The sequence below is a fragment of the Lacerta agilis genome, chromosome 10, assembly GCF_009819535.1.
Source record: "Lacerta agilis isolate rLacAgi1 chromosome 10, rLacAgi1.pri, whole genome shotgun sequence".
Lineage (NCBI taxonomy): Eukaryota > Metazoa > Chordata > Lepidosauria > Squamata > Lacertidae > Lacerta > Lacerta agilis.
This window is the reverse complement of record NC_046321.1, coordinates 17,476,516-17,501,543: the sequence shown is the minus strand read 5'-3', so window position 1 is coordinate 17,501,543 and position 25,028 is coordinate 17,476,516. Positions and strand designations below refer to the sequence as shown.

Below are 25,028 nucleotides of genomic sequence, written 5' to 3'. Positions count from 1 at the left end.
CCAAGTGCGTACAAGGTAATACCAGGGTCTTTTTATGCAGTAAATTTTGGGTAGGTAGGTGGTGGTGACAGGAAATATGGGTTATTGAAAGTACCCTATGTTCAAAACCACATGTGAGCAAAGCTATCCCTACTACCCTTTGTCTATAATATTCTAGTATTCTCACAGTTGTAATTTGAACCCTAAATGCTGTAGTAGCTGCTTTTTGGAATTGCTTCTTTCGTCTGATCCGGGACTCCTGTTGCTTGACTGGAATGATAATCGGGGTAGAAAATGGCCACTCTCTAAGCAAGTACACACATGAGCTTTCTTAATATGTAACTATCATGTATGGGTAGAAGAGGCTTGAAGTGATTCCCTCCCCACATCACCAGAAAGGGCTGAATAATGATATTGTAGTGCCTTGCAAATGCATCATGTTTTGGAAACAAAACTGCAGACAGCTCATTCTGCTGCATGTATATGTATGCCCTCTCATCTTCAAGGACCACTCAAAGGCCTTGCTTTATTATGATATCATTACTGTGATATCATTTGGGAACCAGTCTGCTTTGAAGACACTGTAGTCATGCATTAGAAGAGCTCACTGTGCAAAGCACAGAATGGAAAGGGAGCTGCTCTGGACTTCGTAAAATCCAGACTGAGCACATTTGCTGTGCCACTGACTTCCCATGCTCAGTCCTTCTATTATCCTCAGCTAAAGATCTCATAAAAGGGACGCGGGTGGCGCTGTGGTCTAAACCACTGAGCCTAGGGCTTGCCGATTGGAAGATCAGTGGTTTGGATCCCCGTGATGGAGTGAGCTCCTGTTGCCCGGTCCCAGCTCCTGCCAACCTAGCAGTTCAAAAGCATGTCAAAGTGCAAGTAGATAAATAGGTACCGTTCCGGTGGGAAGGTTTCTGTGCGCTGGTCTGGTTTTGCCAGAAGCGGCTTAGTCATGCTGGCCACATGACCCGGAAAAACTGTCTGCGGACAAACATCGGCTCCCTCGGCCAGTAAAGAGAGATGAGCGCAACAACCCCCGAGTCGTTCGCGACTGGACTTAACTATCAGGTGTCCTTTACTCTTTTAAAGATCTCATGTATCATGATTGGGAATGCATATCGTGAAGAGAGCACTTGGGGGTGGCTTTTACTTAGGGGATGATCCACTGGGGAGTTCTCCTGCATGGAGTGCTCTTGCATACTTCCTGGTGTGGTGTTGGCATTGTGTGGTTTCATCATGTCCCTTCCTGTTCTTATGACCTTGAAAGTGAAGCAGTCACATAGGAAACTGGTTTGATGTGGTAACTTCCTGTGCCAACAGTGTTGGCATGGTAGGTCTACAGCCACCTGGAGGCAATGGTTTCCCTTTTACAGGTACTGGAGGGGCATGGGGAGGATCTGTGCTGCAGTCCCCCCCCCCAATCATTCTAGATAGGTATGAAAAGGGCCTATTGGCATCCATCCTGGTCTCAAGGTGTGCTCTGAAGGCACATGAGGCCACCACATTGATGAAACTAAGTATATCTTGATGTGGCTAGTTCTTGGATGGGTGACCATCTAGGAACACCACGTATGCATTGGAGGAAATGATGGATAGTAGAGTAACAAAATAGACAGGTAAAATGGTGAAGGAGAACTTCTTGTGGTCTGTATTATTAGGCTGTACTCCACAAAGCACTTAAACAAAGTTACCTTTAGAATAGTTCTCCATCTCTGTCTTGTTCATACTTGGTCAGCAGTTAAGTCCCATTGATTTCAGTGGGGTTTGCTTTCAAATAAGTCCTATTCTGAGGATGACAGCTTATCAAACTCAGCTCTGTCTGCTGGTCGGTGTGTTGCATTGTCAGTACAATGCTATATTTTGTGAACTTACTCTGGTGTTGCTCTTGGCATTCCTCATCCTAAGCACTTGATGCACTACTGGTGAGTCTTAGGATCAGGGTGCTATCTGGAGGCTTCTGTGAAATGAAAACAGCTTAAATTCTGATTTTAAAAGTGTCCTGTCTTTCTTGAACTCAATGCACTTTTTATATTGATATACTGATATTAATCATTTTATCAAAACAGCACCAGAGCTGTAATGAAAGAGCATCACAGGTAGAAATAAAGAGCCAGCTAAAATCTCAGTCTTTTGGGTGTAATAGCAAGGCATGCTTGAACAAGAATACAGGAACACCTTCGCTACCCTGTAGGATTAGTTTTTAAGGAGAAATAAGGACTGGTACTGATGAGGTTCTTCAAGGAGGTAATTCAAGATAACTGGAACTACCAGTTTGAAAGGTCTTTTTCTCAACCTTGCTGATGTTACTTTGTTGGTGAGGATAAGGATTAATGGGGATAAGGATTCTTTCAGTTATGTTGAACCCACTCCAGTAACTCTAAATAGGAAAGTTTACATCTGTTATACTGAAGATGGTTTAAAGTTCTCCCCAGCAGATTCTCACTTAGCTCACTTAGAGCAGTGTTTCCCAAACTATTTTTGGACTACATTTCCCATTATCCCTGACCACTGGTCTTGCTAGCTAGGGATGATGGGAGTAGTAGTCCAAAAACTTATGGAGACCCAAGTTTGGAAAACACTTGAGTTAGAAGCTTGTGGTTACCCATGAGCCAAATCAGAGATAGGGAACCTATGGGTCTCCAGGTGTTACTGAGCAGCAACTGCAGTCAGCCTGAGCCATGGTCAGGAATGATGGGAGTTGTAGTTTAGCAACATCTGGAGAGCCACAGGCTGCTAAATACAGAAGTTACATCTTGATAGTGCAAGCAAAGGAGAAAATGTAAAGTACATGAATCTTGAGAAGGTACACTCGGTGTCCCTAGCCTAAGAGCAACTAAACAGCTGAGAGAGGAAACTCTGGAAGCTGGCTTATACCCAGACAGACTACTTGCCCATCTAACCCAGTATTGTTTCCACCTCTAATTAGCGATGGCTCTCTAGGGTCTCTGATGGAGAAATGGCTTTCTTATCACCTGCTAGCTGAGCACTTTGACTGGAGATGTCAGGGTTGAATCTGAGCTTCGGACAAGACAGCATAAAAGTAGAGTCATATATACTTAGAGTGGGTACTATTTACCTCTGGGAAGGACCATAGTTCATTGCTAGAACATCTGCTTTGCCTGCAGAATGTTGTAGGTTCAATCCCTGGCAACTCCTGTTAGGGCTGGGAGAAACCCCCATCTGAAATCCTGGAAGGTGTCAGTGTAGACAGGGCTGAGCTGGACAGACCAGTGTCCTGACTCAGTACAAGACAGCTTCCTGTGTTCTTCCACTAAGCCTTCCACTAACCCCTGAATCCTCATCCACTAGCTGAAAGAAAGCCTAACTGCATTTTTTCTGTGCATTCATCCCCTGTTACCCTTTCTTCTTTATGCCATCTCTTCCTCCATTTGTAGAGATGCAGATTGTAAATGCCTTATAGGTGGTAGGATTTGTTTCGTTTATGTTGTGCTGTGAAACATTGTGTGGATTGGTGATGCTGTGTTCATAATGCTCTTCCCTTGTAAATTTTCCTTAAAAGGAATTGTAGGCAAAAGCCACCAAAACACACATACAAATTCACAAAACTGCACACTATAGTTCTAGTAACAGTGAGTATTATTTCTCTGGCAAGAAAGAGATCACAGAATTGTTAATTGCTGCTATGCATAAAATGTGGTTGAGGCCTAATGCAGATCTTTCCTGCAGAATGAGAGGTGGAGGAATAGGTGGGAGGGGGGGTGCATGTGTTGATTTTACTGCGGGAATGAGGCTGGTTGCTCCATTTCATTCCTCTTTTCTGCCTAAGAACCTCTTGCATGAGTGCTGCTCTTAAATCTTTAGAAGCCAACCATTTCCCTCACCCAAATGCAAAAATAATAATAATTAAATTAAAAATAAGGTAATCTGTTCTGGGATGTTTGGTGTCTCCCCCTCTTCTACCCCCAGAAAAGCATGTCAGATTAGTATCCGACAGAAGCAGGCAAGAAAGCTACCTTGATCAGACAATTTCCTGTTGTAAGACTCAGCTTCAAATTACTCCCAGATGCATGGAGAATAATTTCTGCCCCCGCACCATTTTTCAGAACACTAGGCAACCATCCCCATTTTTTTGCTGTTCCCTCAAGACCCTTTTTATGATTGAATTACAGCAAGGGAAGAATTACACTCCTTAACCTAGATGGTCTCACATCCTGCTGCCTTCCTATCTAGACAGAATTCTCTCCATGGGCTCACTGGCATAATCAGAAGCCCAAAACAGGCATTCCTGGACACAGACAGCTTGGTTGTGAGTCTGAACCGTGTGCGTGTGTGCATGTGTGTGTATGGGGGGGGGGGAAAGGCAGGAATTAGAATCCAATAACTTACAATTGTTTTGGGGCTTTTTTGTCACTGACCTGTAAAAAGCAGACATTAAAGTGTTTCATGGCTTCATGCTCAACACGAATAAACATTGTTATTCTGAATTATTTAAAGTAACTGTCATCAAGCCCAAATAATTATTGACGATGTGGGATACTGACTGCTGGGCCACTTGAGTGACACAGATTGTGCCACCTTGCTTGCATCAAAGAGGTCAGTGTTGCAGGCAAAAGGACCAGTGTAAATAAGAATGTCAGGTGAGCCTGGCTACTGGGTTAGCTTTTCTTGTCCAGCATCCTCTGACCCGCAATGGCCAACCGGTCAAGTCACACACAGGCAGGACAAGAACACAATAGTAATAAATAGCATTTATACAGCTGTTGAGTGTGTGTGTATACCACCCTTATAGCGAAAGTCAGTGTTATCGTTATAATACAGATGTGAGGAGGTGGCACAGCTAAGGTATGGTAACTTCAAGTCAGAGTTTTGGGGGAGAGGGTAGAGATTTCAGTGTGTGTGCATAGGAGAGAAAGGGAGTCAAGATTGGAGCAAGGTTCAAAGGCTTGCTCTTAAATATATTCAAGGCAATTACGAATAGAGAGTGCCAGTGTGCAATGTTTGCTGTTGTTACGTCATAATAATGAGCTTTCTGTTAGAAAAGCCTGCTTAGCTTAAGTAAAGTAGCTTCACGAGCTGCCTTTAGATGAAGGGTGACTAACCTGTGGTCCTCCAGACATTGTGGGACTGCAATTCCCATCACCCTTGACCACTGACCACACTGCTTGGGATTGATGGGAGTTCGAGTCCAACAAAATCTATAGGGCCACAGGGTTGCTACCTCTTCTTTCCACCATGCCCTGAGATCTTAGGGATCGGATAATGTGTGCAATCCTGTACATGTTTACTCAAAAGTAATTCCCTTAGAGTTAAGTAAGCACTACTTCCATGTAAGGGTACATAAACTCGCAGCCCTAACTTTTAGTTGAATCCCCTGCATGTTGATTTGGAAATAAATCCCACTGTAATTCACTTCAACTTACAAGGCCCATAGATGTCTAAACTAACTTTCTTGCTAGTTTTCAGTAAATCTGTGGTTTAAAGCATGGTTGCCATGTTGGCCCTCGAGGAAAAGAAACATGAAATAGCTGAGAACTTTTTTCTTGCCTCATCAAGAGGTCTGTGTTCTTCAAACACTTGCATCCTCCTTGTATCTGAATAAATTTTGCATTGCCAGGAACAAAACCTGATTCTGATGAATCAAAGATGTGCTTGTGCAGCAGAAGTGATTAGTCACATGGTATAAACCCAATCTAGTGCTGCCCCCCCCAAGTTTCTTAGGGATGCACCACCCTCAAACTCTGCTGTATTTGCCTTCATTTCTGTCCCCTATAGGCATTCTTTGTGATGGGAGAAGCCAACGAACCAAGCTTAGCTACTCCATTTGTCCAACCATACTTTCCCAAGCATTAGAACTTCACCCTTTCTTTGTCACCCATCTTTCTGCTCAAAACCACCCCAACAATTTCTCACTTGGGCTCTAGATGTATAATTACTTTTATAGACACAGATATGGAACCCCCTCTCCCTCCCTCCCTGTGTGTGTTTGTGCAAAAGGATTGCAGAAAATGCCTAGTGGGGCAAGGAATAATCATTTCCTTCCAAGGCTGTTTCTTTTTTTAAAAATAGTTGGGATTTGCATTATGTGCATTATGTGTGTAACATGCAGTTTGCCCTCCAGCAGTGGGTTACGTTGCATCTTACGTAGGTCTTACATAGGTCTTATGTAGGTCTGTTCACAAGATGTGAACAAAAAGATAAATATGAGAACCATTTGGTTTTTTTCTTTTTTTCGGCTAAGAGTTGAGGCCATTATGTTCTTTTTTTCTTTAGTTCAATATACACAATTATGTAAGTTTCAAACAGAAATTGCATTTGCAGGAGGCGCTGTTCTCCATTTGGGGAGGAAAAGCAGGCTATGCATTAGTTCTTTATGTAATGGATTTTCTCTGTGATAAAGTCGTTACACAACCCCAAACAGCTACTTACTTTAGCACTAAAATTAGAGTAAATATTATGAGCCATTACTCGCATTAAAATAATTCTAGCTATATTTGTTCATTGCCCCAGTAAAATGCATATAATTGAGTAATGATCCTGCATTCTCAGAATCTTGAGTGATTGGATTTAAAGAGGGGCAAGGGTTGAACACAGCTGGAATAAGAAACGCAGGACTGACTGTCTTCCACGCCAACGTCTTGTCCTCAGATTCAGCCATGATGCCTTGAGGCTTTATCTTCTGTCATCACCCAGGGATGTCACCCTGAAAATTATGGCAGCAAATCAAGTTATGAAGTGCACATATTCATCTGCATTCAGGATTTGTTTGCAGTGCTCATGCACCTCCTTTGTGATTCTGTCATGCCTCCCAAAAAACGAAACAGTATCCTTCCAGCTGAACGCCCAGGCTCAACCAGCGACACGGTGTTAAAAGAGATTTAGAGTTCAGGACAGAAGAGTTGACACAGAACAGATTCAGTACCATGGACAGCAACAGGCACTAAGCTATCAGCCTGTTTGAAACAGAGCTGTGTCCCAATGCCCTCCTGAATGTTCTTCACCCTATTTGTAGGCAAAGAAATTGGGGGGTGGGGGGGTGGGTGGGAACCATTTTACTGAATTTCTGTAGGGAGAAGAAAAAATTGCAGGCTGTTTCTTGAGGGGGAGATGGTGGTATCACAGGTTTTTTTTTCTTCTTCTTCTCCGAATGGTAGTTCTGCCCACTTTTGCCCCTGAAAGTTAAGCAGATGTGTTGACAGCTTAGGCACTGTTTTGTATTCTCAGCAATGCTCCAATTCTTGCATTATGATGGGATGTTGTGAGGGAAGGGAATGGCAGGTACCACACACAAATTCTGCAAAAGTGGCCTTTTACTAAGGGGTTAGAAATAAGAAAATATTTGGCTCATCTGTAGTTTAAAATGTATTGAACATGTATATGTGGTTTTAAATGTATTTAACATGTATATGCATCAAGAAATGAAGGTGTTACAGCAGTGATGTACAAGCCAAATATCCACAGCTTTTGCTGTAATGATTAAAGGGCACTCCACTACTAACAGGCTTAATGGTGCAGGTCCAGTTATTACTCCTGATCTCAGGCAGGTGAGTCAAGGACCTATGAGATTTCATCCCCACTGGGTGGTAGACCTTTGAACAAGACAACACTGCAATGGGATGATGATGTTGACGACATTATTATTATTATTATTATTATTATTATTATTATTATTATTATTATTATTATTTCATCTGGGTGGCTTCCAACAAAATATTAATAGACATAAACCCTCAAATATTAAAAACCTCTGTACAGAACTGCCTTCATATGTCTTCTAAAAGTCAGATGGATGTTTATTTCCTTGAGCTCTGATGGGAGGGCGTTCCACAGGCAGGCACCACTACTGAGAAGGCCCTCTGCCTGGTTACCTTTAACCTCACTTCTTGCAATGAGGGTACTGTCAAAAGGCCCTCGGTTGAAACCATGGAAAAACAGATCCCACATCAATTCTTCAATATGTAAAGAAGACTATAAAAAGTGAAACAAATATTTGCAAATACTCAAAATCAAAACCAACATTTCCAGTTTTGCCACTCATCTCTTGAAAGTGAAATTCAGACTTCAGAATTTGAATTTTAAATACAAACTTCTAACCTCAAAATGTGAAACTGAAGTCATTGCCATCTCTTGATAGCTTTAGCCGGCATCAAATTAGTCACCTGACTAATACCATTTCATGTCATCCATCAGATGCTAAAACAATTGCATGAAAAATATAAATGGGTGTCAGCCATTAAATGGTGTCAAATGCACATTACACGTCAACTGCCAAACAGCAATTGTCATTCATTCATTGAATATTCAAGTCAAATGTCATGGTATGTCAAATATTTGGGAAACATTAAGCAAATATGCAAGTATATTCATGATCAAAATTTGCAGTTAGAAATTTTGAGCAGCAAATTAAAAGTCCTTCACCAAATGAACTGTTTTGAATTCTGCCTTTTAATAGACATTCTGTCATTTAGGAGATATTAGTAGTTATTTCAAAACATTTATTGTAAATAGGAGTCTGCAGAATTTGTACTACATGTGGGTGATGGGTGCATGCTGCCTATTTCTAAGTCCAGCGTACAATAGAACCCCATTCTATATAACTCCTTGACTGAGTTAACTGGGTTGGTTCCAATTCAGGATAGCATTGTGATCACAACTGCCCTATTTATCAAATTATCCGAGTCAATTGTTCATGTGGGCAAGCAATTTTATGCAGTGGTTAAGGCAGGGTTAGGGAACCTGGGCCTTCCAGAAGCTGTTAGGCTCCAACTCGCATCAGCCCCAGACAGTATAGCCAATGGTCAGGGATGATGGGAAATGTATCTGGGTTATTGTGTCAGACTTGGACTGGGCTGAAATCCCCAGCCAGAGCTGTCAACCTTCTTTTTTTTTGCAATTGAAAACGGTGCTGGAATAAGGGAATTTCCCGCAAAAAAGGGAAAGTTGACAGCTATGATCCCCACTCAGCCAAGAAACTCACTGGGTGACCTTGAGCCAGTCCTATTCCTTCAGGCTCACCTGTGTCACAAGGCTGTTGTGAGGATAAGGTGTGTGTGCTGTTTTGGGCTCCTTGAGGGTCATGTGCATGTAATACATAAATAAATATACAGCAGTCATTTTAACTTAATGTTGCTTAGAGAGCAAGAAAAATTGCATGGCATGAATGGAATAATCAAGTTTGTGCAACATAAAAATGCATCAGAGCCTGGCAAAGCAAAATGGGTGGACAGTGGCATGGATGCAGTGAGACATGCCAGGCAGGGGGACAAAGAGCCCTTGGCTAAGGACCGATCCCTGTGAAATTCAAGCTGAGAAGTGAATGCTTTGGCAAAGGGACCCAGCCAAAGAGGCTGAATCCTAGTGTGGAGAACTGATAACCATACAAGATGTGATATTGCTTAAGAATGCTGCTCCATCGCAGCAGAAATGAGGGCTTTACTAATGCTATCAAAACGGTGCTAGGAGCAATAGAGCACTCTAGATCTGCTAGTCTGACTCTTGGAACCAGTTGATTAAAGTACACCAGGACCCTATTTTGAGTAATATGAAACACATTTCTGCCAGCTGAGGTCATGCTTGGACTTGATAAAATCCAGACATGGTAGAATGGACTGTTGTCAATTCAGGCTGCAGGTGGAGGGATATTTCTTCTGAATGCTCCTCCATATAGAATCAGAAAGGTTTTAGGAAATCATAAAGGAACATTTTTTTTAAAAAAGTGATCGGTCACCCAGAGGCTGAAGCGGCACAGCCATTTAACCCTTCAGTTGTCTCTCCTGTAGACCATCCGGACCCCCTTACTACACTGTGCAGGCAATACTGACCCATCTTGTTGGCAGTGACCTGAGGGGGGTCTCTCTTGCTGCTGCTGATTTCATGTTTACATTACCCTTCCTCCCATGGGAGTGAACAGCAATAAAAATACAATCTATACAGTAAAAGACGTAAGAATACTGTATATCCTTAAGAACCCAATATAAATAACACCAGCTGCTGGGATTGCAGGATACATTTGTGAACAAATACATCTTTAGTCTGCATGTAGTAGTGACACATAACATTTGTTCTGCACTTGTGAGAAATCAATCTTTTAGTGTGGCAGCACCTGTTCTCTGGAATTTACTGCCTATTTGTATTAGGCAGGAGCCTTCATTGCGTGGTTTTTGACACCTTCTAAAAGCTTTCATGCTGCTTAGGCAAGCCTACCTTGTAACCCTCCCCTTTTAAGCTGCTGATTTTATCTGTATTTTGATAATTCATAGAATCATAGAATTGTAGAGTTGGAAGGGACCCCCAAAGTCATCTAGACCCCTGTAATGCAGGAATCTCAACTAAAGCATCCATGACAGATGACCATCCAACCTCTGCTTAAAAACCTCCCAGGAAGGAGAGTCCACCACCTCTTGTGGGAGTCTGTTCCACTGTTGAACATCTCTTACTGTCGGAAAGTTCTTACTGATGTGTGGTCAGAATCTCATTTTTTTGTAACTTGGTTGTATTATGTCCACTGTTTTTCATGTCTGTATTTATTGTGAATTTTTAAATGAATATTTTATACCCCTTAGAGATCTTTTTATTAAGTGGTTGGTGTGTGTACGCATTTTTCTGTGTATAAGACACCCCCATGTATAAGACGACCCCTATTTTTTTTAACCCTAAATTAAGAAATTAAGTTGTTCAGTTTTTTGGGGTGGGGGTGGGGGAGGTCACTTCTGCCAATTGCTCACCTGTCTGCCCGCTGCTGCCGATCGTACACCTCGCCGCAGCCACCAATTGTCTGCCTGCTCACTGCCACCAACAGCCCACCCGCCCACTTGCCGCAGCCGCCAATTGCCTGCCCACCTCGCCACAGCCACCAATCACCTGCCCAATTGCTGCAGCCACAGCCAATCGCCAGTAGGCCTTGCCACAGCCACCAATCACCCGCCCAATTGCCGCTGCCAATCTTCCGCTTGCTGCTGCCATTAATTGCACGTCCCCCCTCTGCATTCACTATCCGTGTATAAGAGGACACCCAATTTTTGCCTATTTTTTTTAATAGCAAAAAGCATCATCTTATACACAGAAACATATGGTATAAATGAAAAAATAGGTAGGGGGCAAACATATTTTACCTTGGAGAGGGGGGCATCCTGGCAGTGAGGTGAGTTTCAGGTGAAAGGTACTTTTTAGGAAAAAGTATGGACTTTACCCCTTGACATACAGGTACTTTGAGTGAAGACTTTGGCCCTTCAGTTTATTTGAACTAAACACTCCCTGACGTACATGAAATTTGGTACTGATCAGTTATCTTACCTAATAGATTTATGACAAGCAGAATTCATTCTGTGCTAGCAAGTCTTCCACTTGAAGCAGAGGGACAGTCAATTAATGCTTTTAAAATGCCGTGAACCAAACATCTGATCTGATTCTTTGGGTTTGTCAGAAAAAAATGTGTTGAAGACAAATTAGGATTATGACCACGTATTGTCTAATGGTGGTTCTGGCTGACTTATTAATGGGTGGTGATAATGCAAACTATTATTAGGGCTAAATGTGATGTAAGCACCACATCTGCTGCTGTTTCTCAGTCTCTTTTTTAAAATTCCTCTTAAAATCAAATAGAAATAGCATGTGACATGAAATCACGATGTGAGACAAGGCAGGGAGACGTGTCATTTTGTGATGGCTAATTCAGCTCATTCTGTCCAGATGCTAAACTGGGTGCTGCTCATAAACTGGGGAAGAATCCAATTTCACCAGCTTAGCTTAAAAAGAAAGAAAGAAAGTGTGGGATCTATGGAGGGAAAAGTGAGCTAAATTAGAGTATATTAGAAAATTGTTTGTTTAGATATCCTGCAGTAGGCTTTTTCCCTATTGGATAATTCATTGGCAAAGTCAACATTTTGGAAACACAACGAGTTGTTTAACCCATGATTTCACAAATGCATTCTGGAAGACATAGACTTTTAGTGGCTGATGAGTTAATTTTTATGATGTCAGTTATGTAACTTAAGAGAATTATTTTAATGTTTCTGTTTGCCATGTTTTTATATTGTCTTACTTTTGTAAACCACCCTGTCACCATTTTTTGTGTGAAGGGCAGTATAGAAATAACTAATTATGTTTTTGTTGTAGTTAATCTTTAAGGTGCCACACTATTCTTTTGGTTTTTATTTTAATAAGCGTAGCAATTTTTAAAAATACTGATTTGAATTGATATCTGGTTTATTCTTTGCTTCTTAATTGACTGTATGTGAGTTTTCTTTGGTTTGCGAATTTTCTTTGGTTTATTAAATGAACAAAATCTTTAATGAAAAATTGCTTTTGCCTTTTCCTGAAACCATTAGGGAGAAGGAGGCATGGTCACCTTAGCTGGTGATGACGGGATGATACACAGTAATAGTAGCCAGAAGTTGCATAAGCCATTCTCTTTATAAAGACTGGCTAGAGATAGTCACAACTGAATATAACAAGTACTACCCTGCCTGACACAACTGCTTACAGATTGTATTGCTTTCTTATTTAAATTCTTTAAAAAAAACAATTATATGAAATTGTATGAAATAATTTTAACTAGGGGTATCAGAATTTGATCTTTGCAACTTTCTGAGTTACAATTCTTTTCAAACCTAATCTAAATTTAATTAGATTGGCTAATTTATCAAGCTTAAATTATGCAAATTAGCATTTATTTAATTACATTGACATTGTTTATTCTGTTTTTATTAAGCAGGGAACAGATACCCCTATTCTCCTTTCAGCTGGAAAAAAACCTTTCTAGCATTCATTTTACCCTCCAGCTCTTCCTCACTGATCCCTCTTTAAAAGTGGAAATTCCCTGCATCTTGAATTCTGTGCCAGATATTTGTGTCTTGCCTAGTGCATTAGTGACATTGCAGGATAGACACAACCATGTTTATGATTAACCAGAAGTATTTATCCAGGAACATACTTTTGGCAAGCAGTTCCTAGCATTGCCGGTCCAATTCTCATGTACTTTATTATTTGTCTGTGTCAGTGCTGGGCTGTAGAGAGCCAAAAGTCAGGAACAAGGAGACATCATCCAGAAGTCAGAAGGTAGGGGTCAGGCACAGTAGAGACCTGGAAGCGCTTTTAGTCCTTCCAGGTCAGGGACAGCCAAAGCCAGCTTTGAGAACTGGCACCACTGGAACTTGAGATCCAATGGACATTCAAACCAGTTTTGCCTGAGTGGCTCAACAAAAAGGACAAGCAGTGCACAGACCTGTGGTTTCCTGGTTCTAGTCCTGCCAGGGAAAAATCTGAGGGGTACAGATGAAAAGTGAAAACTGTGAACGTGAGAAACACATGTTTGAAACCACGTGTCTCCCATAGGTGCATTCATCAGAGAGTTTGCTAGGTATATGCTTTGTGGCAAACCTCAGTTCACTGCAGTTTAAGTTTATAAAGCTGCCTAAGTTATAAGGTACCATAATTGCCTGAGGTTGTGTTTTGGAGAATGGGATCAGCTTGTTGTTGCATGTGTTCTCTAACAACACAAATGCTTTGTAATATTATACTGTGTAAACTGTTAATCCTCTGTTTATGCAGCATAGAAACAGACTGCCCACGCAAATGCTCACTAGTACGCCACGTCAAGAATTAAAATGTGCTCATGGTCAGATTTAGCCACAGATATGTGACACGAAGAGATTTTTTTACTGCTAGGCAGAGTTCTTGCCTTCTGTCTGGTGGTTGAGAATAAGAATACATCTTGGGGATATTACTTTGGAATAGCTACTTGGGGATGCTGCTGTGGCTGGTTGGAACAGCTTCCTGATCCTGAATGTTTTAGCTTTTCAAGGTGTGAGAGAACACAGCCCACTGTCTCCTTGCCCATCCAATCCGCCCCCTCCCCACATGGCTTCTCGTTTATTTTGCTTTGTCTGCTAGATTATTCCTTCTCCTGGATTTGCCTGGGATTTCATCTACCTCTGTCTCTCAAAGCGAATTTGCTTCTTATTATTTTCTCTCTCGTCTTTTCAGCATTCAGTTATGGTTTATTTCTTCCTCTTTATCTCTGATAAGAATCCTTCTTTTATTTTCCCCTCGGGGAGGAAAGACCATTAGAGAAAGCAGAAAGAAATGTTCTCAATGCAACAGATGGGGGGGGGGGAGGAATATTTGATTTGTTACAAAATTGCATCTTTTGTGTTATCTTTAGTTGCGCTGCAGCCAGAGAAGACTAGGAAGAAGGAGGAAATAATAATTTATGATAGGTTAGTAAGCTGTAGACAGGGACTTGCCTTTACTACACAGCACCTAGCACAACTTAAATGCTTGATAAATAACTACAGCAGAGGTGGGAAACCTTCTATGACTTGGTGGGCCAGATCTTTATCTCCTCTCACCCCACAGACAGGAGAGGAGCCACCCACCTGTCATACATCTGACATCATGATTATAGCAAGTGACTGATGGGTGGGACCCACAGGAAACATTCTGGCGAAGCAGTACCCAGGAGGACTTTCCCATATATCAGCTGATGAGTGGAGAGTTCGATCCTGCTCTTTGCTGGGTCTGCTTTGCCAGTGCATTTAATCCACTGCTGTCAGCTGATAGGTGGGTATGGCTTTGGGGAAATGGTCCTGTGGACCAGTTTGGACCTCTTAGCGGGGTCAAGACTGGCAGGTAGGATGGCATTTCCCCATCCCTGAACTAGAGGGTTTGCCCGCTAAGCAGGAAGAATGTATAGCGAAATTCTGACCTTCAGGAAAAGAACCAAAGTTGGGAGGAAGCCGGTTAAGAGGCCTGCACTGGAGTGGGCTGACTCTGAATGGCAAGATCAATCATGTGTATATATATATATATATAGAGAGAGAGAGAGAGAGAGAGAGAGGACGCCCCAAGGTCCACCAACTGGACCAAAGCCAATGTACAACATTTTGATGCATGAGGTGGAATAGCAAATGGCACATAGCACCCAAGGCTTGTTTAGTTATTTTGGCATCTGAGGCAAGAAAGAAAGAAAAAGTCCATAAGTGTGTCTCACTCTCCTTCCAACCATGGTAGGCAAAAGATAGACCGGGGTGTACTGGAGGATTTTTGGGTGATTTACAGCTGATGAGGAAGAGGCTGCTTCAACAGGGCAGATTTAGTGGACTCAGTAGGGGCTCCTGGCATATTTTTCACAGCACTGTCCTCGTCAGTAGATCATCTCAGATATTTCCTCCATTTAACATGGACGTATCATTTCTGTGATTGTCATGTATCAGGTTTCCCACACAAATGCTAAATCCATTCACCCTCTGGCCCCCACCCCACCCCAGGTTCATGCACCAACCCTGGGGGGTGCAGTCCCACAACCACTACAGGTGCCTGCAACATATGTGATGCCACTGCGCACTGCAAAACTTTCCTGTGCTCGGTCATCACTGAAGAATGCTGTCTGACATTTGTTTTTATTGGGGGGTGGTGGTAATTCAACCAGTGGACGTCTAACAGGGGTTTTAACAAGGTTGCCCGAGGTCCATCTGTCCAAAAGACCTGCTTGTTTTCAAGGGCGACACATTTTAATTCCTGGCTAGAAGGCTAACAAGGTCAAGAGCCGTTGCTAAGACGATGTGTGTAAGGGACACAGTAGAAACACGGCAGGCATGTACAGCAGATGCTTCGGATTTGCCGTGAAAGGGGTGGCTTGGGATTGGGGGCATTCAATCCTTGTGCTTCTCAAGTAGGCTAAATATTGCAGTTTCAGCCAAACGGTTGACAAAGTCGGCTCCTGTCACTCCGGCAAAATGGCACCAGTGGCGGTAGGGCTAGCACAAAGGAAGGCCGATGAGACAAACATGAACCCAAAGAGGAGGCTATGTTGTATAACCGCTAGCTACGTTTCTGCTGAATGTGATGCTTTGGGCGCCTGCTTTGGATGTGACAGGGCCTTTGTCAGTGGTGGCCCCTCACTTTCTGAATTCTCTCCCCAGGGCAGCATGCCTGGTTTCATCTTGATATATGTTTAGGGGCCAGGCAAAGGCTCGTCACTCTGGCTTTTGTAGCCTTTCATTTGAAAGGTGGTGCAGTTTGAGACGAATAAGCATCTCAAACTGAGCAGCTGGAACTGGAGCTGCGTTTGAGAACTTCATTAACTGTGTGTTGCAAAATGACAAGAAAATATGGAGGATCCAAATGGAAGCTAACATTTTAATTAAAACCGGTTAAATTTAATGAAATGGCCATGACTGAAAAATGTTTTTCATTCTTTTTTACTGTGTTACCACACAGCCTGAGTTCCACATTCACAAAGAGCGAAGAATCCCCCTCTTTTGTGGAAATTCATCCCTCTAGTCTAGAGGTTAAAGAAGATTTTGGAATTTCTGTTTTCCTCATGAGTGCTAATGTAATTGAGGGCAGGAGTGTCCAGTTCTTTGTTTGCACTTTTAAAATCTCCTAGCCTTCCTCTATGAAGCTCAAGTTGATGCACATAATTATATCCTACCCTGCCCCAAATTTTATTATCACAACTGTCCTACTGAGAGGGGGGAGGAATCTGTCCTAATGTTATCCAACATGCTTCATGGATGAGAGGTAATTTGAAAACAGGTCTCTACAGTCCCAGTAGTTTAGCCACTATGCTGCGCAGACTCTGAAAATGGAAGCAAACCTGGCTGAGAGAAAGGAACAACTTTAACAAAACCCCAGTTTTTAAAAAGGCATGGGGGGGGGTCTCTTACGTGTGTTTGCACTTAATGTGTGTTTAGCCCCCAAAGATTGCGAATCCACCCATTGAGTTTCTCATATAATAGGATGCTTTAAAGCCCAACAAAATGGTTTATTTGCATTTAGAAAAGATAAGTTGGTTCTGTGGGCATGACAGGTGCTGCAACAGCAGGAAACAAAGTCCACTCTGGCACTCCTTAAAGACCTCTCAAGATCAAGCCTTACCTATTATTATTTTGCCAGAAGTGGTTGCTAATCCCTTCTTCAGATTCCCATCTCAGGTGCTTCTTTCAATTCTGTTGTTTAATTCATGTGTTGTCATCTCTCTCTCTTTCAGCAGTGTTGTATCAATGAAGTGTTATTGCCTCAGTGAGGCCGGGAAAATGTGCTGAGCACAGCTGGTTAACCAAGAGTCGGCTTGGTTGGGAATCTGTCAGGGGCCCACTCACTGCTCCTGCCCCTGGATCTGCTCCCCCTCTTCACTATTGCAACCTGCTTCTCCACCCGCCTCTCATTTTGGCCCAAACAATGGTGGAGCAGTAGACCTGCTTGCTTAGTGACTCTCTTCCTGGCAGGCAAGCAAGTGACAGCAATGAGGAGGAAAGGGAGCAGCAGCAGCAACTGGGGGAGTTCTGTAGCTCACTGAGAGAGCATCTGCTTGGCATGCAGAAGGTCCCAGGTTCAGTCCCCAGCATCTCCAGGTAGGGCTTGCCTCAAACCCTGGACAGCTACTACCAGTCAGTGTAGGCAATACTGAGCCAAATGGACCCAATGGTCTGACTCACTATAATGCAACTTTCTGCATTGCAAATGCACCAGTATAATGAGTGATGAACGATCATTAGACCTGCTTTATTATTATTATTATTATTATTATTATTATTATTATTATTATTATTTAAAAAAGAGTAAAGTTTTTATTTAAATGTTTAAAAATGTGTCTGAGCCAAAATGCACCCCTGTAGTCACTGCTCCATTCCCATATGGTGAAAGCAGGTGGGGGCATTTCTGTGTTTCTTTTCACAGGGATAGCGGGCAGTATTCAGTGAAGCGGAAAATAGAATATGCAGCTGGAACTGTGCCCCTTCTAACAGCTGCCACCTGCATTTTCCAGAACCTTCGTCAGAAAGATTCCACATATATAATCACAGAGCATTCCTTAGAGGCCGTTTGAGGAACGAACTGTGGCTCATTTATTAATGCAGTTGTGGAGAACCTTTGGTTCTTTAGATGTTGCGTAACCGCAGTGACCATCATCCCTAGCCATTGACTGTGCTTGCTAGAGCTGACAGTTCAGCAACATTTGCAGGGCCATAGGTTCACCACACCTGATTTAATGGCAGGGGAAAGACACTTTGCACATGCTCAGAGGCATTCCTGATGTTGTTCCTTCTTCCTTTTGCATGGCTCAGCTCCAGGGTTGACCATGGTGAGGTTGGGCTCAGATTAACTGGGGATCAAAGGATATGCAAATGTGACGTCATGAGCATATGTTAAAATCCAGGCATTGTTTGTGTTTCCTTTGGCAAGGCAAGGCTTTGTTTGGTGGAAGTGCATGGCTTAATTCATTCAGGATTGCAGCTTTTATTTCTGGTAATAAGTCAATTGCTTCGCCTCGCCTGTTTGACATACAACAGTGATGCTGCAGAATGCTTTGCTCCCTTGTCCTGATTAGCAGCAAATGGTAATGTGTAGGGCCAAAACTCTTTTTCTTCTCCCACATTCTGATGAGGCAAAAAACCCAATTTGGCCTGTAAGCTTCATTAAGTTATATATGCAGCATTTGCCTCCCAGCTGAGTGCCTTGCTCTGTGAGATGATTTGCAGTGAGGGGGGGGGGAATCATTTGCAACTCAAATAAGTATACTTCTTTGCACACTGAAACCAAAGTTCCCTTCAAGTTCTCTTTATATCTGCATCATTAACCTCTTTTCAGCAGGGCAGTCCCTTAACTGATCAACATGTCTGAATATGCAGCTGCATAGGGGACATTGTACGCTCCAGGCTACTAGTCATCGTGATGGCTAGACATCTTCCTTGTGTCTGGTCACTTGGGAAAAAGAAGCTGAACTGTAGGCACTTCATCTGATTTTGGTGGACTTTTCTGATGTTCTAGTAGTATTTCTCTATGGAGAAGTATGAACAAATGTTGGTGTTGGGATGGGCAGGCAGTGTCAACATAGACTTCTTTCTTTCTTTCTTGCTGTCTTTATAGCAGCCATGTTGGAGGAAAAACACACACCCAAGTCCAATAGCTGTTAGGATTTTTTTTATTTTTTTTGCAAAACAAAATGTTGCCAAATTGTTTGCAAGCTTTCAAGTTCTCCAGAATTCCTCACCAGCTAGAAGCAGGAATTGAGGGAACTCTGGAAAACCTAAGAATTTGTGCACTATTTTGCAATGTAAAGGTAATGTCCAACTGTGAATATCGGAGCGTCCCACCCTTCCAGTTCCTGCCTCTCACAAACCAAGATGCCTGTCCTTGTTTTAATATGCCTTGGAGAGTTTCACATGCAGCTGTTCAGTGTAGAATCTGCAGCTAGAGGATGGTGGTTTTCTACCTCTACCACCTGAAAAGGAACTTTGCATTTTGAGGGGTGCATGCACCCTTAACTGCCAGGATAAGACTACACAATTTTGCTACAATTTTGCCTATTCACCATGAAAATCAAACATTAGATTTTCTAATATAAAGACCGCTATGTTTTAGTTTGTATCTGCTTTGTGCCTAACCAGGAACCAGTGTGTTTTCCTTAAGGAATGAGTCAGAACTGGGTTACACCTGGGTATTTTTGTTTCCAAAATTGGAGATAAGCCACTGTTGCTTCATTCCAGGATCCTAGCTGCAACTTGATACCTGCAAGCACCTAGCAGAGACCAATCCAGTCTTCACTCTTCATCTTCAGACTTGGGTCATGTAAATGAGGATCTCTCAGCTTTTAAGTCAACCCTCATTTTAGTATTCCTCTTCTCCTGCCACCTCCAGCCCTGTGCCTGATGATGATGTGTTATTGTGAGCGTAAAATATGCAGGGGTTAATCTGTACATGTTTCGTGGGCTTTGCTTATTGTTGTTGTTAATTGTTGCACTTGTTATACAAAAAGAAATGTCTCAAAGTGAGTTAGCAACAAAATAAATGCAAACAGATAAAAATCAGTCAAAAAGCCAAAATTGAAACTAAGTGCAATTCAAAATTCATGAAATGCTTGTCTGGCAATACCATAAAACCTTCAGTAAACAAAAATGTCTTAACTTGACCTCTAAAAACTGACAGTGATGGTACCTGGTGTGTTTTCCTGTGGAGAGCATTCCATAGATGGGGAACTACCTATATATAAATATAATTAATTAATTAATTAATTAAATTGAGTAAGCCTGAAATGTGGGTGACTCCTGTGCTCCATAAGCAGTGCCCTTGCATATGAACAATTTTTTCCATCTCCTCTGCAGACTCAGTTGCAGAACATCTGCTTTGTGTGCAGATTAAATCCCTGGCAGCTCCAGTTAGGGCAGGGAGAGCTGCCAGACAGTCTAGCCCAATGGTCTGAACTGGGTATAAAGCAGCTTCCTTATGTTCATGCGGCTGTATAACCCGACATCAGTGGGAGGAATTATGGTTTATACCCCATCTACTCACAGACTATGCCTTCAGTTTCACAGGCTTCATGTAAAGGTCTAGATTGACCTTGAACAGAACTGACGGAAGTGATTTCAGTCTGTTCCCTGGAGGGAATTACGGTATGTTGCAAGTCAGGTCAAATTTATTATTAGTTTTTGCTGAAGTCATAACAACATAAGGTATGTTGCAGAAACTTGCCAATATTTTGGTAGATTGCAAAAATATGCCAAAGTCCATTAAGGCTCGGCATCTGTCTTCTCAGAATGTATCATTGCTGCATTAGTGAAGTTGTACTGCAGGCTGGAAATGAGAGGTGCTGAGAGATGGTGTATATAGATTTTCTTTCTTTCTTTTTTTAAGGGCAAATGGGTGACAGATGAATAGACCTGGAGACTGGAACGCGGGTGTTCTGGAGGGGTTCTGTAGAACAACAGAACCAAATATTATGGAATGGTGGTGATGGCTGAAGGTGAACTGATGGAATTGCCTGAACAACAAGCATTGCATTGCAGTTGGGTGGTGATGCTTACGAAACATCATATGCGTATACCATAGCTGTCAACTCCCCCCCCTTTTTTTGCAAGGAATCCTATTTGGAATAAGGGAATTTCCCTTTTAAAAAAAGGGAAAAGTTGACAGCTATGGCATATACTAGGCCATTAGTGTGCATTAAAATGCATATATTAATTAGAATAGCACACAAAAACACATTAAATCAAGGGAAATAGCTTTGCAGAGATGTGTATGTCATGCAAAATTGCATTAAAAGCAAGAGAAATTTTGGACTAAAATGCTGATAATTTTTTCATGAAGTCTTTGTTTTAAAAAGAGAAACTGAGAGAAGCAGACACTGACAGACCCACACATCGCTACCAGTTCTACAACATCCTTTTTGAGACGCAGTGTACAGAACCGTACACACTATCCCAAATGCAACTGCACCAAATACTTACATAAAAGGGATTACAATGCTGGCAGTTTTATTTTCAGTCCTTTCCCTAATAATAGCATGGCATTTCTGTTTCCCCCCCAATGTTGCATGCAGAGTTTTCAGTTAGATATCTACCAGAAACTCAAGATGACTTTCTTGATTAATCACTGCCAGTTCAGGTATAGCTTTACTTTTATAGACTTCTATTTTCATGGCTTGCTTCACTTTCTATTTACGCAGACTTATCCCCTTCTAGCACTACTGTCACAGAGGTTGTGTGTGTGTGTGTGTGTGTGTGTAAAGACTGAATTGGTGCATGGGTGCAATGGTGCAAGTTCATCTCTTTTTCCCCTTGTAAAGAAAGTTACCCTGATGGGGAAGGGCTATCAATCAGTGGTGGGGCAGAAGAACCCACGTCCAATCTCCAACATCTTCATGTAGGGCTGGGAGATGTCTGAAAACTCTGGAAAGCTGCTATCAGAGAGTGTAGACAGTTCTGAGCTAGATGGACCCAATTGTCAGGGTTGAGCCAGAGGAGGAGGAGTGGTGGCAAGCCCCCCCTGGTGAGGCTGCATCCACGGAAGAACCTGGGGAAATGGAGGAGTTCGTACCTGGAGAAGACTGGAAGAGGAAGAGTCAGATGGAGAGGGGGAAAGACCAGAACAGGAGGAGGAGGAAGTCGAACCAGAATCAGGCCCTTGTGAGGAGAGAAACAGGCAGGGCCCTTCCCCTCCTCCCTTCTCAGCTGTATAGCGTAGAGCTGAGAGACGCAGGGAACAATTAGAGGCAGCTGCAACTCGTAAGAGACGTGGTTACAGGCCAGCTACTTAAGAAAGGCTGGCTGCTCCCTTCACTAGCACCTGCAACTGCTATGCTGAGTGCGTGGTTGCTCTTTCTTGTTCTGTTCCTGACTCCTGGCTTGTTCCTGACCCTCGGCTTGTTCCTGGCTTTTTCCTGACTGACTTGGCTGGTTCCTGACTTGGAATGTTTCTGACTTCGGCTTCTCCTGACCCCGTACTGATACCTGACTTCAGCTGGCTTCTGACCCGGACTGTTCGACCATGGCTTATCTGACTGACTGCTGCACTTCAGCACGCCAACTTGTTGGCGCCCTAACACCAATGATCTGACCCTGTATAAGGCAAAAGGAACAGAACAGGCCACAGGAAGAGCTGAGTTATGAGATTAAGTCAACACCATGCACTTAGTACATGGTAAAATGACCATACAGAACTGCATGAACATGATTTGGAAGCATTAGCAGAATATCCCTGCAGGTTCGGTTTTTGATTTGTTGTAGGGCAGGGGTACATTTGGCAGAGCTGGAAGAAGGGCAGGTCTTTGTTCATGCAGAACCTGGCACCACCCCAGTGTTATTCATCTCCCTCTTCTCAAAAAATCATATGAATTATGAAAAAAAGATTCCCAAATGCCATAGAAGGCACTGTTTAGCTTCATATTTATGAACTCATATCAAGGGGAACTTGGTATGAATCTAGAAATGTGACATCTCAATTTTGTCCTGTCCATCAAAATGATGAGTGTAGGATGATTACCAGGTACTGACCTGGCTGCTTTAATGCTCTGTTTATCCAGGGAGCTACGTGGCGTTATTCGCTTTCAGCGGCACAGTCTGTTCTCAGTCAGTTCAGCTTGGTGATGGTTTTCAGTTAATGCAAGTTAACAATACCTGCTAATGGAATTTCTAGAGAATAATATACCAGATCCTCCACTACAAAGGATTATGTCGACTTGGTCTGTGAGCAAAATGTTGAGAGAGTCATTGCAGAACGGTTCTGGCGACACAGAATTGAATTAGTTTTTAAACTCTGGTGAAGAATTGTAAATCGCTTTCGGGATGCGTCATGGGAAACAGTTCATAAATAAACAAATAAGCAAATCCGTATCAATAAAGGGGTTTTTATATCTGGAGTTTCAACACCACAGTCAGAAAGTAACAATTAAACAGAGCATCCTCTTTGGGTTCAAAATAAGCATTATGGATAAAAAAAGCTATGAAAATACAAGGAAAATTCCACATGGTAAAAAATAGTGAACTATTAAGCAAAATATCTCCTAAACATTGAGGAATGAAATATGACAATTAAAAATCAGCCAAAATCTATAAATTCCACATTTTAAAATAACCTTATTATTATTACATTTACATCCTACCTTTCCCCTAAAAGTTCAAAGTGGCGTACATGGTTCCTGCCCTTCCTCCCCATTTCATCCTCACCACAACCCTATAAGGTAGGTTATCTTGAACTGACCCAGTGAACTTCATGGCTGAGTGGGAATTTGAACCCTGGTCTTCCAGGTCCCAGTCCAACAACTAGGCAATTTACTACAGAAGGTCCCCAAACCAGCCTGCTGCCTGAGGTGTAGTGGAAGACACAATTCTGTTGCCAGTTTTGAAATGAGAATCCTCTGCCAGTCCAGTCCACTTCTCTATGCGGGATGGCGAGGGGGTGCCATGTTGTCCTTTGCCTGGAGCAGCAAAGTGACTTGGACTGACCCTGTTTGCAGCTTTTTACATGAACATCGTATGCACACACTAAAGCTAAATGATGTAGACTCAGACCATTGGTTTATCAAGCCCAGGAATAAGGGACCTTTAGCCGTCTCAATGTCATTGGATTTCAACTCCCAACAGCACCACCCTGCATAGGCAATTATAATGGGAGCTGTAGCTCAACAATCTCTGGAGGGCCACAGGTTTCCAACCCCTGACATAAACCCATAATGACTACTTCACTGCTAGTACCTCTCGAAAGCGTCACCTTTCTCATGTGTGCAGTAAGACATCAGAAAGCTGAGGTGGCAGAGTGGGCAGCACCAGTTCCAATGCCAGGGAATCTACCTGCACCCTGGAACAGAGTAATCCGGTCTACTGCCTTGTTCTGCAGTATGCATCTAATCTGCTGAGCCAGGAAGTAGCCAGCAAAGTCTAGAAATGGAAGGCCTGGGGTGGGGGTGGGGAGTGGGGTCTTGTTCTTCCACCAGCCACACCACATGCTCCTGCTGCCCATGCAACTTGTGGTATTCCGTGAACCAAGTTGGCCAACTATTGGTTAAACAAGCCGTGGCACAAACAAGAGTGTTAATTGCAACGATGGATTGCCATTTCTGTTGTTTGTCAAAAGCCCTCAGGCTAATTGGCTGCAGATTCATCTATCAAGTTCACCAGAAGCGTAAATCAGGCATAACCAAACAGAAGGTGGTGAGGGATTAGGGGATGGAGGTTTACTTTTTGAATGGAACCGACATGATAAACTTTATTTTTTCCTTTCAAGCTTGAAGCCAAAAGGACCAAAGTGGCACAAACCACCAGAGCCTGACTTTGTGTAAACAGGTGCAAATGAGAGATGAGAGAGAGCCTTTTGTTCTAATGTCACTCATGGGAAGCTGATTACCCAATTCATTACTGTGTGATGTATTTATTTATTTTTGTATTGACAATGAAGGAGAACAGTCACTCCAGCACTGCAAAGTGGGCTGGTGACATTGCACACATTTCCATTTCCTCTGCCTGGATATAGTTCAGGGTGGGATATTTTTATTTTCTTTTATTTAACAAGATGTATATATACAACTTCATAAAAACGCCAACACTTCCCCGGAGCAGGTAACATAAAAAAATATATGAAATATTCATAAGAAAGTGCAAATATAAGAGCCAGTGTGGCATAATGGTTGGAATGTTGGACTAATTCCTGAGAAGGAGAACCATGTATACCACCTTCAGATCCTTGGAAGATAGCGTTGTAACAAACAAACCAAACAGACTTTACAAACAAGTAGACAAAATAAAATTACCTAAATGTGTGTGTGTGTGTGTGGGGAATTCAACATTAAAAAAACAAAAATACATTATCAAATT

The 25,028-nt window shown here is 42.4% G+C and overlaps 1 protein-coding gene across 4 annotated transcripts in view; it reads left to right on the top strand.

The window, feature by feature from the left end:
• Positions 1-25,028, top strand: part of LOC117053874 (IQ motif and SEC7 domain-containing protein 3-like) — a 140,800-nt gene that overhangs the window by 2,214 nt on the left and 113,558 nt on the right. The gene's annotated exons all lie outside the window — the stretch shown is intronic.